Below are 16,913 nucleotides of genomic sequence, written 5' to 3'. Positions count from 1 at the left end.
AACTGTGAACCAAACTCCTGAAGTTCAAAATATACCTACTGACAACTTTCTTGTCATATAAAACCTTCATGTGAGATGGAGAGTATCATGTTAAGTGAAATGACTCAGAAAGAGAGGGACAGACACAGAAGGACTGTGCTCATTTGTGGAATATAAAGTAACATAATGGGAGACCAACACCCAAGGATAGTAGGGATAAGGACCAGGAGGATTCCTCCATGGCTTGGAAGCCAGCCTCATATGCTGGGGAAAAGGCAGCTGAGATAGAGAAGGGACCACCAAGCAAAGGATGCTTGGGGGTCTCACTCAGAATGGGAGATGTGTGCTGAAAGTAGACTATAGACTGAACATGATGGCCAGTTACTACCTGTATTGCAAACCATAACACTCAGAAGGAGAGAGAGAGAGAGAGAGAGAGAGTCTCAAAGGGAATGTGCCTGCCACAGAGGCAGGGGGACGATGGGGTGGGGGTGGCAGGAGGGATACTGGGAATATTGGTGGTGGAGAATAGGCACTGGTGGAGAGATGGGTACTCGCCCATTGTATGTATGACTGAAATGTAATTGCAAAAGTGTGTAAATCTGATTTTTTGAGAAGCAACCATATTGTTTTCCAAAAGGGCTGAACCAGTCAGCATTCCCAACAGCAGTGTAGGAGGGTTCCTTTCTCCCCACATCCACGCCAACAGCAGTTATTTTTGTTCTTTTGGATGTGTGCCAGTCTCTGTGGTGTGAGATGGTATCTCGTAGTTGTTTTGATCTGCATCTCCCTGATGATTAGTGATACAGAGCATTTTTTCATGTGCCTTTTAGCCATTCATATTTCTTCCTTGAGAAAGTTTCTGTTCATTTCTTTGCCCCATTTTTTGATGGGGTTGGATGTTTTCTTTTTGTAGAGGTCAACCAGTGCCTTGTATACCCTTGATAACAAACCCTTATCGGATGGGTATTGGGTGAATATCCTTTCCCATTCTGTGGATTGCCTTTGTATTCTGGTCACTGTATCTTTTGCAGTGCAGAAGCTTCTTAGTTTAATAAAAAGCTTCTTAGTCCCATTGTTTATCTCTGTTTCAAATTGGTTGCTCAATGCATGTCATCTTTGAAGATACCATTAGCTTCAATATCATGGAGGGTTTTTCTGATCTTGTCATCTATGTATCTTATGGATTGTGATCTGATGTTGAGGTCTCCCATTTGACCCAGCAATACCACTCCTGGGAATATACCTTGGAGAGGCAAAAAAGTATAGTCAAAATGACATCTGCACTGTTCATCACAACACAGTTTACAATAGCCAGAATCTGGAAAAAAAAAACTGAATACCCAAGAACAGATGACTGGTTAAAGAAACTTAGGTACATCTACACAATGCAGCTGTTAGAAAACATGAAGTCATGAAATTTGCATATAAATGGATCAACATGAAAAGTATCATGTTGAGTGAAATGAGTCAGAAAGAAAGAACAGACACAGAGAGATTGCACTCATATGTGGAATATAAGGTAGCAGAAAAGTACGAGCTAGCAATGATGCAACCTGTGGCAGAAAACCCTCTGGACTTAGTCACTAAAATACTAAAATACAGAAATCTAGAACCTCACAGCCGCTATTGTGGCCACACGACCTCATATCTCTTCACTCTCAGCAATGGAAAACAAATTATCAAATGCTTCCTTTCCAGCAGGTCCGACTCTGGGGGAGGAAACTCCAAACAATAATAGTGAGTTTTTTTTGTTTGTATGTAATCAAAGTAAAAAGAAAGTAAAGTGAAATTTATCAGCTACACAGGCGGGGTGGGGGGTTGGGGGGCGGGGTGGAGTGGGGAGGAGGTTTACCGTGGTTCTTGGTGGTGGAATATATGCACTGGTGAAGGGATGGGTGTTCGAGCATTATGTAACTGAGACTTAAGCCTGAAAACTTTGTAACTTTCCACATGGTGATTCAATAAAAAAATAAATATAGAAAAAAAAGTGTGTAAATCTGCAATTCTATCTCATGGTGTTCCATTAAGAAGTTCATTTTTTTAATTAAATAAAACCTTTATGTGAGAGATTAGTTGTTTGGACTTTATGAGCACATATATAAATGAATAGCAACCATTATTAGCTAGATTTCATCAGGTCACTTCCTAGTGTCAGTAGCAAAGAGCAGGGCCTGTGCTCAAGATAAGATGAAGTAAAACTAATAAAAAAGGATTCTTCCTGAAAATTGGTCTGGAGCAAATGAATAGTGCACTACAAAGAAAAGACAGTGCCCAGTTCTACAGAAGAAATCTGACACAGCACTTCATGCTTAGGGGAAGTTCAGCTGTCCTAAATAGTCCTGTATTCTTGACATGTCCCAGGCCTGTGCTGTATAAGAAGCTGAAGTTTTGTTGTTGTTGTTTAACTTTGTTTTAACTTGTTTTCACTTTGTACTGAGTCACCATGAGATACACATTTACAAAGTTGTTTGTGATTATTTATTGTTGTTTTATTTTATTTTATTTTTTTATTTATTTATCATTTTTTTTGCTTTTTGGGTCACACCCAGCGATGCTCAGGGGTCACTCCTGGCTCTGTACTCAGGAATTACCCCTGGCCGTGCTCAGGGGACCATATGGGATGCTGGGGATCGAACCCGGGTCGGCCATGTGCAAGGCAAACGCCCTATCTGCTGTGCTATCACTCCAGCTCCCTATTGTTGTTTTAATCTTTTGTCTCTACCTATTGCACAATAATTATTAACATTTGATGACCAAACACAAAGTGAGTGAGTGATATATATCATCACTCATTGATCAACGAAAGTTTATACTGAATCCAAAAGAACTTTTATACTGTGTTTTTTGTGGACTCACATGCCAATGTCAGGACCTTAATCCAGCAACTCAGCATTTATTTCATCCTTTTATCCACTCCCATCTATTCATCTATTTAACATTTATTAAGCTCCTAATATTAAGCAAAGGGTAAGAAAAGTTCTCAAATATATGTGAAATGTAGCAATTTACTGGTGGAAAATTATAAATAAAGTAATTCCCCATCAAAATAGATTTGATGTATAATGTAGCATGTATACAATAAATGTTAATTTTAAAAATACAAATATCTTTAAAGTAAAATAGTACTACTAATAATAATCCAGAAATATTGTAATAACTAGATATGTGTCCAACTCCTCCAGAAGTAAAAATAAATAAAAACTCTGTGTTAAAAAAGCAGTGTATCCCGAAGAGAGTGGCACGCATCAAAAAGCACAAGAGCAAACAATGCTGGCACGGATGTGGGGAGAAAGAGACTCTCTTTCATTGTTGGTGGGATTACCGACTGGTCCAGCCTTTTTGGAAAACAATATGGGCACTCCTTCAAAAACTAGAAATTGAGCTTCCATATGACTCCGCAATACCACTTCTGGGAATATATCCTGAGGGTGCAAAAGAGCACAGTAGAAATGACATCTGCACTTGTATGTTCATTGCAGCACTGTACGCAATAGCCAGAATCTGGAAACAACCCGAGTGGCCGAGCGCAGACAACAGTTAAAGAAGCTTTGGTACATTTACACAATGGAATACTATACAGCAGTTAGGAAAGATGAAGTCACAAATTTTGCTTTAAGTGAGTGGTCATGAAAAGTATTACACTAAGTGAAATGAGTCAGAAAGAGAGGGACAAACATAGAATGACTGCACTCATTTGTGGAATATAAAATAACATAATATGAGACTGACTCCCAAGGACAATAGAGACAGAGGCAGGAATATTGCTGCTTGGTTGGCAGCCTGCCTCATGGTCTGGGGGAGAAGGCAGCTGAAATAGAGAAGTGATCACCAAGTCAATGATGGTTGGAGGAATAGTTCCAGATGGGTGATGTGTGCAGAAAGTAGATAAAGGACCGAACGTGATAGCCTCTCAAAAAATATCTGTATTGCAAACCATAATGCCAAAAGTAGAGAGTAGGGGGAAAATTGTCTGCCATAGAGGCAAGGGTAGTGGTGGGATGCGGGGATGGGTGGGGATACTAGGGACATTGGTTGTGGAAAATGTGCACTGGTAGAGGGATGTGTGTTCGGTCATTGTATGGCTGAAACTCAAACATGAAAGCTTTGTAACTGCCTTTCATGGTGATTCAAAAAGAAAAGTACAAGCTTATTCTTTTTTTTTTATTCAAAGCAATTGAGGAGCCGGAGCGATAGCACAGCGGGTAGGGTGTTTGCCTTGCACGCAGCCGACCCGGGTTCGATCCCCGGCATCCCATATGGTCCCCCAAGCACTGCCAGGAGTAATTCCTGAGTGCAAAGCCAGGAGTAACCCCTGAGCAGCGCTGGGTGTGACCCAAAAAGCAAAAAAAAAAAAAATCAAAGCAATTGAAATAGTAGTTCTATGGTAGAAAGCATGCCAAAGGTAATCTCAAGATGTGTTATAGTAGAGTCTCTGTAGATCGGAAGGGCAAGTTTGTTATGTTCTGAGGTGTCCTTTTTCCCTCATGGCTTATGAGCTGAAAGGATCCCTTAAAGGGATCTGTCAAGACTGACTTTATAGTTTCATCCATGTTGGGCACTAGCCAGTTTATTAAGCCAAAGGGGGAGGCTCCTTGTGCCAGCTAAAATTGTACTGCTTCTATCCTGAAATGGGCAGAAGTCAAGTAATGTCTGAAATATAAATGTACTCCAGCCCACTGCTTCAGCAAAGAAGGTAAACGGGTGACAGGGGGCATCTGCAGAGCACTGCAATTTTACATAATTGGCTAAAGGACTTCATTGTTCCATGATACAAATGAAAGATCATTAATGGGCAGTAAAAAGAAGTGGAGGGAAAGTAGAATGCATAGCAGAAGACAGCTTAATGCTTTCAGGGGAGATTGGCACATCAGAGCTCTGCTGTAATATGCAGTTGGCTAATTTCACTTAGGTATTGAACAAATGATAGATGGGAATAGTTAATAGGCACCATGACAGCAATAATGAAGATACTCCCTGCCAGCAGAAGACCTCTGCTCCTGCTTCCCATTTAAATGCCTTCTCATGCCAATGAATACTTGCTTGTAAGAGTACCTGTTACCTATTCCCTCTTGGTTTAATGCTCTTACTCCAAAGGACTGTCTGGCTACCTACCACAGACTCCTCAGACCCCCATCTCTCCACTATTAATATGATTTACCTAAGAAAGCGCAGCTAGGAAATTGAGCTACTAGGAAAATTGAAGTTAAGAGCAACACTGCAATTTCAACCCAGTTTGATGCTGTTCATTGCTTCTGAGTGGCTAGGAGTCTCTCCACTGTTCTCAGGGCAGGACAACATAAGGACAAACAGCTTTCTTACTTAATTGATTGTCATTGTGGCACATGTGTTTTTGCCTCAAGAAGGTAAGGTAAGCAGTATAAAGTCAGGGTAAGGCTTCCCAGAGATAAAGATAAGGCAAAATATGTTGGAGAAGGAACTGGCAGTTTTTCTGGGATATCCAAGTTTTAGAAACTGATTAGCAGGAAAGTGAATGGATTTTTTAATAACTTGAAAGGCAAGACAAGAAGACTTCATAAATTTTTCACATGCTATGACTTTAGAATCAGTTTAAGCGTCATATGGTTTGAAACCAGATCTAATATACTGGATGTGTTTGTTAACTTCACAATCAATTTAATTCTGTCATCTCTTTAATACACAAAAGAGACCCGTGATTTGACCTAGATAGAAAAAAATGTATTTGCATATTGCCATAGGATGAAATTATATTGAATAGAGAAAGCCTATATTGTAAAAAGAAAGCTGACAGTGACAGTTCCCTGTATGACAAGAAGATAAAAGATACATTTCAGACCTTTTCAGACTTGAGTAGCTGAAAAAAATAGTGACTCCGAAATAAAAAACAAGCAATGACCAAATGGATTAAAAATGGCACAGTCTTTTGTTTGGAAAGTACTAAGTTCAGTGTTAAGTATGATGAAAATGAGGTTGTCAGGGCAACTTTTAGATTTCAGGAAATTTATTCTACATGGTGTAGAATATCAAAATTTGGAAAGAAAGGAAAAAATTGATCTTAAATTTTCTGTACCCATTTACCGAAGGATGAAAGAATAAACACATCAGAAAAACTCCACTATCTCGAAGGGTTGGCTAAGGGGATCAGATGCACAGCCAAGGTAGCTTGGAGTCTAGGAAGAACAGAAGGACTAGAGCTAAATTCTAGTACCCATTCCCAAGAAGAACTGGAGGAAGCTATTGGTCTGCAGCACCACCATGCCACTTCCCCAATCCTGCCATATCTTGAACTGAGTGAAGAGGTAGATTAGGTTCCTGGTTAATTCAACTAGAGCACAGGAGGGACAACAACTCTTCCAGAGCTAAAAGGGCAGTATTTGCACCTCCCAGAAGTAGCAACAGTCTTAGCTTCACAAAGCAAACTTCCTCCCCACTCCATAACAAAATACTAAATACAATTGAAATCTGGAAATAAATTCAGCCTTACAAACAGATGCAATGGGAAATCAGGACACAACTCCACCATAGTAGTAGCACTGTCCTAGCACTGTCGTCCCGTTGTTCATCGATTTGCTCGAGTGGGCACCAGTAACATCTCCATTGTGAGACTTGTTACTGTTCTTGGCACATCGAATACGCCATGGGTAGCTTGCCAGGTTCTGCCATGCGGCAAGATACTCTCGGTAGCTTGCCAGGCTTTCCAAGAGGGACGGAAGAATAGAATCTGGGTCAGCCACCAAAGTCCCAGTAGCCGTTCCCATACCCCAACGCCACCACCACGCCTCTAGCTTCTACCAGCTCAGGACTGAGCCTCACAGACTGCCCAGTTAAATATTTTGGATTTTCTGGAGTGACATCTCCAAACTCTACAACACCGACATACAGTGGTAGTGCACCACATTGGATGGGATGTGTAGTCAAAATATGAATTATGGAAGGCTGCAGCGGCTCTCTCTCGCCACCTGCATTCGGTGGTCTCAGGCCGCTTCCCTCACCCCTGGGTGGCCAATGGCAATGGGCAGGTGAAGGAGGGAACAAGGGCCAGGCTGTTTGGTGTCTGTTGCAGTTTATTGCATTCTTATCTCCATTCTTTTCCTCCTCCCAATCCCCTTTCCCTGATCCCCCTCGTTTTCCTCTTGGATCCTGCTTCTTCATACTTCTCCTTCCTGCTTCTGCCTCCCCAGCCCACTCTTACAGCCTCAGTTATCCCAAAGCTAGAGGGGTTGGGGTAACAGTTACACATAGGTGTGGTTATACAGTCAACAGAGGTAAAGTCCTGAGGGGAACCTTCTTCTAGGACAGATTCTCATTCAGTAAGATGACCCACCCAAGAGTGAAATTCCTCCTATGGGTGTCTTTCTCCTTTCCTTAGTCCAACAAACATATAAATATTCAAAATATTAGTCATTTTGTATGAACACAGTAAGAAATACATTATAGAATGGCTCTGCTGGGGGCGTCTCGCTATAGATCTCAGACTACAGTGCTCAGGCCAGATTAGTCTTTCCTAACCCTAGAAGGGTCCTAATCTTGTCACTACTTTTTGTATTATGAAAGAATTTGTCCATGACCATACTCTTAACTTATAGTTAAGTATTCTGGTGCTTTGGCCTGGCCCATTTTGATGCCCGGGTAGCTCACAGCTTTCCCTGGGTCTATCCAGTCCTCATCAGGACCCTGCTTTTGGGGTGCAAGAAAGTAAGGGCAGCTGAGGCTTAAGTTAAGAAAGCAGATGCCAGGGCTGAAGCGATAGCACAGCAGGTAGGGGTGTTTGCCTTGCACAAGGCCGACCCGGGTTCTATTCCCAGCATCCCATATGGTCCCCTGAGCACCGCCAGGAGTTAATTCCTGGGTGCAAAGCCAGGAATAACCTCTGTGCATCGCCGAGTGTGACTGAAAAAGCAAAAAAAAAAAAAAAGAAAAGAAATCAGATGCCCAGGAATGAATATTATTCAGAGTTAATTAACTCCCAAGTTACAAAAGAATAATATTAACTACTTCCTGTGTCTATACTAAGAGGACATTGCTTTAAAGTAAACTATGCAAAAGGACATAAGAGAAGGAGAAAAGCAATATTTCACTTATGAATACAAGTCAAGTGTCCTTAGAAGGAACTGACCTTACAAGTTAATAGAGTCTGACTGGGGGGTACAAGTGATAGACCGGTTGGGGAGGAGAGCACAGAGAAGAGGTTAGAGATAAACAAAGGAATAGAAGTGACTTGGGAGCACTTTGATGGGTGTAATCTGATAAACCTAAGCTCCCTGTGGAAGGGAGAAAGGACAAACCAATGCTATCCTACATGAATGTAACATAGAAACCAATCTTGACTAATAAAATATTAAAATAGAAGACAACTTTACAACAGCTTAGTAAACTCTCAGACAAGTACTTAATGGCCCCATGGTGAAATACAACAGCTTTCACAAATTTTAATTTACAGAAATATTTTTTAATCATTCTGTTAACCAGTGAGTAGTAACAAGCAATATAAAATAAATTATTGTGGGCCCGCTATAAGGATAGGCTTGAGAGATGGTTGGAAAAATGGAGACAAAAGTGGAAGGAAGATGACAGTGGTGGTAGAATTGGTGTTGGAATATGAATGCCTGTAACAAATCAACATCAGCAATTTTGTAAACCATGGTGTTAATATAAAATGGGAAGGAAAAACTAAATAAATTACATTAAAAAATACACAAGTCCACCATAATACACCACATAAATACAAGGAAAAAAATCATATGATTATTTCAATAGATGCAAATAAAGCATTTGACAAGATCCAGCACCCATTTCTGATAAAAATCCAATAGAATAGGAATTGAAGAAACTTTCCTTAACATAGTCTAAACCATTTACTGCAAGTCCACAGAAAACTCAATGGAGGGAAAAGTAAAAGCCTTCCCTCTTAGATCAGGCACAAGGCAACATTGCCAACTCTCACTACTTCTATTCAATATAGTACTGAAATACTTGCCATAGCAATTTGGTAAGAAAAAAACTTAAGGGTATTTAGAGAGAAAAAGAAAAAAGTCAAGCTTTCACTATTTTCTGATGACATGATGCTTTATTTCAAAAACCCAAAAGACTCTACAAAAAAGCTCCTAGAAATAATAGATTTGTAAAGTGAAAAACGTGTGAAAGATCATGTTTGTCTATAGCAAAAACTGAAATAGAAGAAAGAAAAATAAAAAATAAATCCCACTCACAGTTGTGCTCCAGGAAATCATGTGCACAGGTATCAGTTTAATTAACAAGGTGAAAGACATACACGACAAAAACTATAAAACACTACTTACAGAAATAAAAGAGGACATAAGGAAATTGGAGACACGTTTCCTGTTCATGGATTGGAAGGATAACATCATCAAAATGGCAATACTCTCAAAAGCATTGTACAGATACAATGTATCTGTATACATTTTGTATACATTCTGTATACATCAATGACATTTTCAAAGAAATAGATCAAATACTCCTAAAATTCATATGGAACAATAAATACCCCCTGAAGAGGTGAGGCAATCCTTAGGGAGAAAAAAGATGGACGGCATCATTATCCCCAACTTCAAAGTGCACTACGAAGTGGTAGCAATTAAAACAGCATGGTACTGGAATAAAAACAGGCCCACAGATCAGTGGAATAAAATTGAAAATCAGAGATAAGCCCTCAGGTATATGGTCCATTAATCCTTGATAAAGAGCAAGATATATGAAGTGGACCATAGAAAGAATCTTTAATAAGTGATGCTGGAAAAAAATAGTTGACCACGAGCAAAAAACAAAAAAAAAAAAAACAGAAATCAACTCAGTCCTTTTTAAAATACCATGCACAAAATGCAAGTCAAAATGGATTAAATACATTTATATTGACCTAAATTTATAGGATACCTAGAGGAAAATGAAGAAATCTCCATGACATTGAAAGTAGAATCATTTTTAAGGATAGAATGTCACTAATGAGGTATGTGCAAACAAATCCAAACAAATGGGACTACATTGAATTAAGAAGCTCTGCATGTCAAAGAAAATGATACCAGAATACAAGGAGAGACTACAGAGTGAGAGAACTGATCCAATAAAGGGTTAAATCCAAGATAAACTTTATAAGAAAAAAGACATCCAATACTAGTGGAGGGAAGTTGACATTGGTGGTGAGGTTGGTGTTGAGATAGTATATGCCAAAAACTCAACTATCAATAACTGTAAATCAAGGTACTTTAAATAGAAAATTATAAAATTTCATGTAGAAAAAGATAAAGACATCCAACCCCATCATAAAATGGAGAATAGAGGGGCTGGAGAGAGAGAGTACAGTGAATAAGTTTTGACCCTTGAAATACCACATAGTCCCTCAAGCACCACCAGGAGTGATTCCTGAATGCAGAACCAGGAGCAATCCCATAGCACTGCCAGGTGTGGTGGCCCAATGACAACAACAACAAAATGGGGAATAGGGATGACCAACAACTTCCTTAAAGAAGAAACACAAATGGCCAAAAGGCATACGAAAAATTCTTTACATCACTAATCATCAGGGAAATGCAAATCAAAACAACATAGATATATTACCTCACACCGCAGAGATTGGCAATCACAACAAAAAAGTGTTTGAGTAAATGCAGTAAATGGAAAAGGGATCCGTTACAACTGCTGGTGGGAATGTCAACTGGTCCAGCCTTTTTTGGAAGACAATATAACATTCCTCAAAAACGTAGGAATTGAGCTTCTGTAACACTCAGCAAGTCTACTCTTTGGAATGTACCCCAGGACCCCAAAATACAATGCAGTAAAGGTCTCTGCTCTCTTATGTTCATGGCAGCACTATTCACAGTTTCCAAATTCTGGAAACAACCCAAGTGCCCATGAACAAATAACTAGATAAAAAAAGCTACAGTACATATAACAATGGAAGAAATACTATTTGGTCATATGAAAAGATGAGGTCATGCAATTTGTTGATACATGGATGAACATGGGGAGTATCATGCTGAGTTAAATGAGTCAGAGGGAGAGGAACAGACACAGAATGATCTCATTCAAGTGGGATATAAAGAAACATAGTAAGGGAAAAACTAAGGCCCAAAGGCAATGGAAATAATGAGCAGGAAAATTGATTCTAAGTAGGAAGCTTACCACATGGGCTGCTGAGGGGTTGGAGGAAGGTGGGACAGAGGAAGAGTCCACGATGACAGGGAAGAGACCACTATGACAAATAAAGAGATGTGGACAGTTTGGAGGAGAACTGGGTGCTGAATGGTGGTAAAGTCACACGCATGATACTGTATCAGTAAATCACCTTGCCTAATAGAAATAAAGGAAAGGGGAAAATGCATATACTGGGGGGCAGAGGAAAACTGGAAATACTGGTAGAGGGAAGTGGACCTAGTGAAAGGATTGCTGTTGAAACATTGCACCCCTGAAACTAAATAATGAATAACTTCATAACTTGTAAGTCATGATGATTTAATTTTTAGAATTTTTTATAAACCTCCAGTCTTTATGTGGGGCATTTGTTTGAGCTATTTAGAAATTTCAACAGAATTTTTAAAAGACAGAATTCATATCCTTACTTTACACTTTAAAATTCATTAAATATACTTTAAAACTCTAGAACTTATAATGAAGGGGACTTATCTAAGGTCACTCAACTCATAGATGTTTAAACTTGGATTTAAGTCCTGCAAAGGACTATGGCAAAGGTCTATGGCAAAAATTGTCCATTCCAATCCCACTATTATACACAAAGTAGCACTAATATATATATATATATATATATATATATATATATATACCTTGGTAGCAAGCTACCAAAAGTATCCCACCTGCATGGCAGAGCCTGGCAGACAAGCTAATCATGGCATATTACATATGACAAAAACAGTAACAAAAAAAAAGTCTCACAATGGAGATGTTACTGGTGCCCACTCAAGCAAATCGAAGAACAATGGGACGATAGTGCTACAGTGCTATATATATACATATATATACATATATATGTGTGTATGTATATATGCATGTATATGTATACATATCACTGTCACTGTCATCTCGTTGCTCATCAATTTGTTCGAGCGGGCACCAGTAACGTCTCTCATTGAGAGACTTATTGCTACTATTTTTGGCATATCCAATACGCACTGGTAGCTTACCAGGCTCTACACCGCGGGCTCGATACTCTCGGTAGCTCACCAGGTTCTCCGAGAGGGGCGGAGGAATCGAACTTGGGTCGGTCGCGTGAAAGACAAAAACCCAACCGCTGTGCTATTGCTCCAGTCCATGTATACATATACATATTATACATAACATATGTACATATTATTGCACATGTTCAAAGTGACTGATAGTTCCATTAGTCTGATTTTTAAGGACTCTAAAAAGGAAATAAAAGAACTTATGTCCCAGCAGAAAACTCACTATCATCATCCTTGTGATCTAGTTTCTCCTCCAAGACCATAATGAAACACGTCCCCAAAACTTAAGAGTTGAACTCAATTAAAAAGTAGAAAACTCTTCTGGGCAAGAGATGAGAATGAATAAAATGTTTTTCCTATGCTGTCTTTCAAAAGCAACCTATTTCCATGAAAAGAATGTGTAGGCAGAACCCTAATCAGGAATCCTTGTTTATAGTTTTAGACACCAAAGATGTCCCTAAAGGGCCAGTCCATAAAGGAATTTACTGAACACTCTGGTACCCACAGTCCGCAATCTGCTTTTCTAAAAATATACTCCCCTTATCTTTTCCTATGTAAATTTCTTTTTTTTTCCACATGAAAGTAATTCATGTGGAAATTCTTGAGAATGTAAGTTCTTGAGAATGTAAGTCCACTATCTTACAATCTGCTGACTCATTGCTAATAAGGCTATTTCTCTACCTGCCATCTTGTCTTTCAGTTGACAGGTCCCTCGATTGCTGATGAAACTGACCTTTGAGGTTACAACCACATTCTCGATAGCCAAATTCCCTCTATCGTCTCACTATGATCCTTCTTCTTCCATACAGTTGATAAAAGCTTAGAATAGTTTTCTCACCATAAGAAAACTCAGGTTTAGATCAGGTGTCTGAAGTTCAGTTGTCCCAGAATTTTGATACAAAACAAAAGGGAGTGATGATTTCACACTCACTGCTAGTCTACCTTTACTTCATTCACAAGATAGCATTGCAGAGTAGCACTGTCATCCCGTTGTTCATCGATTTGCTCGAGCAGGCACCAGTAACGTCTCCAACTGTGAGACTTGTTGTTATTGTTTTTGGCATATTGAATATGCCACGGGTAGCTTGCCGGGCTCTGCCGTGCAGGCGGAATACTCTCAGTAGGTTGTCAGGCTCTCTGAGAGGGATGGAGGAATCAAACCCAGGTCAGCTGCTTGCAAGGCAAACACCCTTCCCATTCACAAGATAAGTCACCATAAAATCTACTGCTTTGGAGCATTTGCGGCCGCGCAACCTCTTATACTCTAGCCTACTGGTGTACCTAAAGTAGCACACATTTGTTTGTTTTTAACATAATTGCTTGTATTCTCTTATATACGGGCTTAAATGGCTTCAGAATGAAATAAAACCTTCACACACTTCCTTCTTTTTGTGGTGGGAAGATGCTCACTCGTGGGGTGCGTGTTTGAATATTATCTGTAATGAACTATTCTGAACGACTTTATGAAAATAAAATGTATACAAATCGGAAAAAAACAACCCACCTACTGCTTGTCATTGACTCCACAGTGCTCATTGAGAACCCACAGACAGACTGTGGTCACACAAGGACCAGAGACATGCCCATGAAGTCAGATATCTTCTTACGACAGACGCATTATTTGGAATCAAATCTTTATTCTTTTGGGTCTTGAGTACCTCCTCCAGGCCTTTGTTAAAAATAAGTGACTTCAGAATGGTTTTAGAATTCACCTCTTCTTTACACTTGTTCTTTGTTTCCTGCTTTTCTTAAAGACAGGGACTAATTTGAACTAAAATGATAAGTGGAGTAGAGCGGAAGTTGGGAGCAGTGTTTCCCAACCTTTTTCTAATTATGACCGCCTTCCAAACTTGTTTGCTTTCTGTCAATCTCAGAACTAGCAGTTGGTCCTATAGTCTCATGCCAAGACCCACCATTTATGCAACTTTCACCTGTGCTCTCCTTGGAGTAATCTAGGATCCCAGAGAGGAGGTCATATATCCCTTCCTTCAAAATACAGTTTAGAGATAAAGAGATAGTACAGAGGTTGCTTGTATGCATTTGTTCCTGTTACATCGCCATCATCATATATGGTCTCCTCAGTATCACCAGAGTGATCTCTGAGCACAGAGTTAGGAATGACCATTGAGCATAGTGGGCCAAAACATTCCTCGGGAAACAACACTGGTTTTAAGTACTTTCTTTGAATATGTATTAGCTAAGCAGCCTAGAACAATTTTTTTTTTTTTTGGCTTTTGGGTCACACTAGGTGATGCACAGAGTTTACTCCTGGCTCACGCACTCAGGAGTTACTCCTGATGGTGCTCGGGGGAGCATATGGGATGCTGGGAATCGAACCCAGGTTGGCTACATGCAAGGCAAACACCCTACATGCTGTGCTATGGCTCCAGCCCTTAGAACAAGTTTCTTTTGTTTTTTTTTTATTTTTTTATTGAATCACCATGTGGAAAGTTACAAAGCTTTCAGGTTTAAGTCCCAGTTATACAGTGCTCGAACACCCATCCCTTCACCAGTGCACATATTCCACCACCAAGAATCACAGTATACCTCCCCCCATCCCCCCACCTCCCCAGCCCCCCACCCTGCCTGTGTAACTGATAAATTTCACTTTTCTTTTACTTTACTTTGATTACATTCAATATTTCAACAACAACAACAAAAAAAAACTCACTATTATTATTTGGAGTTTCTCCCCCCTAAAGTCGGACCTGCTGAAAAGGAAGCATTTGATAATTTAGAACAAGTTTCTTAAAACCTCTCCAAGTCTCATCCTCTCTTCTCTAAAATAAGGGAAACAATGTAGTACAATTTCATGAAGAATTTTAAAACACATACTAGATGGCAAATAGAAAGTGCTTAAATATTAATATAATATAATAATTAATATAACTATTGTGATTATTCAGAGCGGTTCTTATTTCACCACGATGCCTCTCTCCTCTTCCTTCTCTAAAACCTCTGAATCTCGTTACAACTTCAGGTGCCTCATCCCAGCTGGCTGCATCCCCGGACCAACCCTCCCTTTAGGAATCCAAATCTCTCCTGCTGGGGCTTAAATTCTTCAGCTGCCCCACCTCTTATAGAGACTTATCTCCAGGACTATTGTCTCCTCTCAATAGCCACATTAGCATAAATGTCATTATCTCTAAAATCCAATTAATTTCCATTACTGTGGCACCAGATAGATTTCCAGTGCTCAAAAGTAAAGGAAGTTTCTGTAGAAGAAACAATTATATCTCACTTCAATGTTTAAAGTTCTGAGGGCCAAGAAAATAGACAGATGACCCAATATGACCATCTCAATCCCATTTAACTCAATTTTTTCAAATGCACACTTTCTAAAGTGAAAATTATTTAAAATAATATATTAAAATCTTATTTTAATGAGGCCAGGAGACCAGAAAAGAATGCCTAGCAAGCATACTAAAGCTAACTACAGGACCCAGTGTGACAGGGTGAGAGCCCTGGTACAGAGGCAGATAGAAGGTGGGCCTGGTATTGTGTATTTGGAGAAGACACTGTTTGGAACCCAACCAAGCCAGCCCAAGGCAAAGTACCTCTGAAGAGTCCATCTGAGGAACCCAGAAAACCTTTAAGATACAGAATTTCAGGCCCAGAGCAGGATCCAAATTGGAATAAAGACCATGCTAAGAATATCAAAAGACCATAATATTTCCAAGATCTCCCCCTTGACGATGCCTCTGAAAAAGAGTTTGGGGGGCAATTAAGGAAAACTGTGAATAACAACTTTATAGGACACACATTTCTTTACTGTAAGTCAGAAGTCACCCACATCTCTTCCAGAGATGTGTACTGTAAGAACAAATGGTGAATCATCCCCTGTTAATGTTAAGACAAATGTGGAAGTTCTGTAGTTAAAAATTACTTCCAAAGTTTTGAAAAAAACTGCTTAGCTAGAAAAAAAATAGCAGTCTTTGATCCCAAAGACTAAGAATTAGGAAATATGTCTAAAACTAAATTTGGAAACTATGTCTTTATGAGGCATAGCTTGAACTAGAATATGAGTTCAGGGGCATCTAACCAGTGGTGGAAAGAACTAGGGACTTGCATTATGGTAAGAAACCTGGCTTCTGTATACTGGGATGTGCCTGCTTGTCAGCCACCAGATCTTGCAACACTGTAATCTATAACTATTAAAACCTCACTTTTGCTGGTTTTAAAGTCATTTGAGTCTATGCATTTTGGGGTGTAGGTGGCATATTTTTCACAGTACTCTCCTTTCCTTTATGGTTTGCACTGTCCATCTTGGCAGCTCACCCACAGGGATGGGTACTAGATTCTTCCACTCTGGAAGCCTGTGTTTTCTCTTGAACATGAAACCCCCAATCCCTCCCTACATATGTCCCAAATAAAATCCTGCTTCTCCTGAAATTCTTTTCTGCAAAAATAGATGACAGACTGGGAAAGAAAAGAAACTATAGGAAAGCTAGTGGCGATTTTCCTTTTTTCTACAAAAAGCAATTCCTCACTCTACCTTGAGTTTCATGGCAGTTCTCATGCCATGAAGATCATGTTTGACTCAGACAGTTTGATGACTAATCTGTGGAGCGAGTGCCTTGTCAGATCTGTACCTTGCAAATTCTCAAAACAGCTTTACAGTCTTGATCCTTCCAGGCATGTTCCTGATTATTAAGGTAGAAGAGGCAGGTAGTAAACTCCCCTTTCAAGTTTACCACTTTTCCTTTCCCACTTCACAAAAGTCACCTGAATACTATCAAGCTTTAGTAGGTGGATTTG

This window comes from Sorex araneus, chromosome 7 (genome assembly GCF_027595985.1).
Source record: "Sorex araneus isolate mSorAra2 chromosome 7, mSorAra2.pri, whole genome shotgun sequence".
In the NCBI taxonomy this organism is placed as follows: Eukaryota; Metazoa; Chordata; class Mammalia; order Eulipotyphla; family Soricidae; genus Sorex; species Sorex araneus.
The sequence above is the reverse complement of the archived record's forward strand: the minus strand, read 5'-3'. Positions refer to the sequence as shown.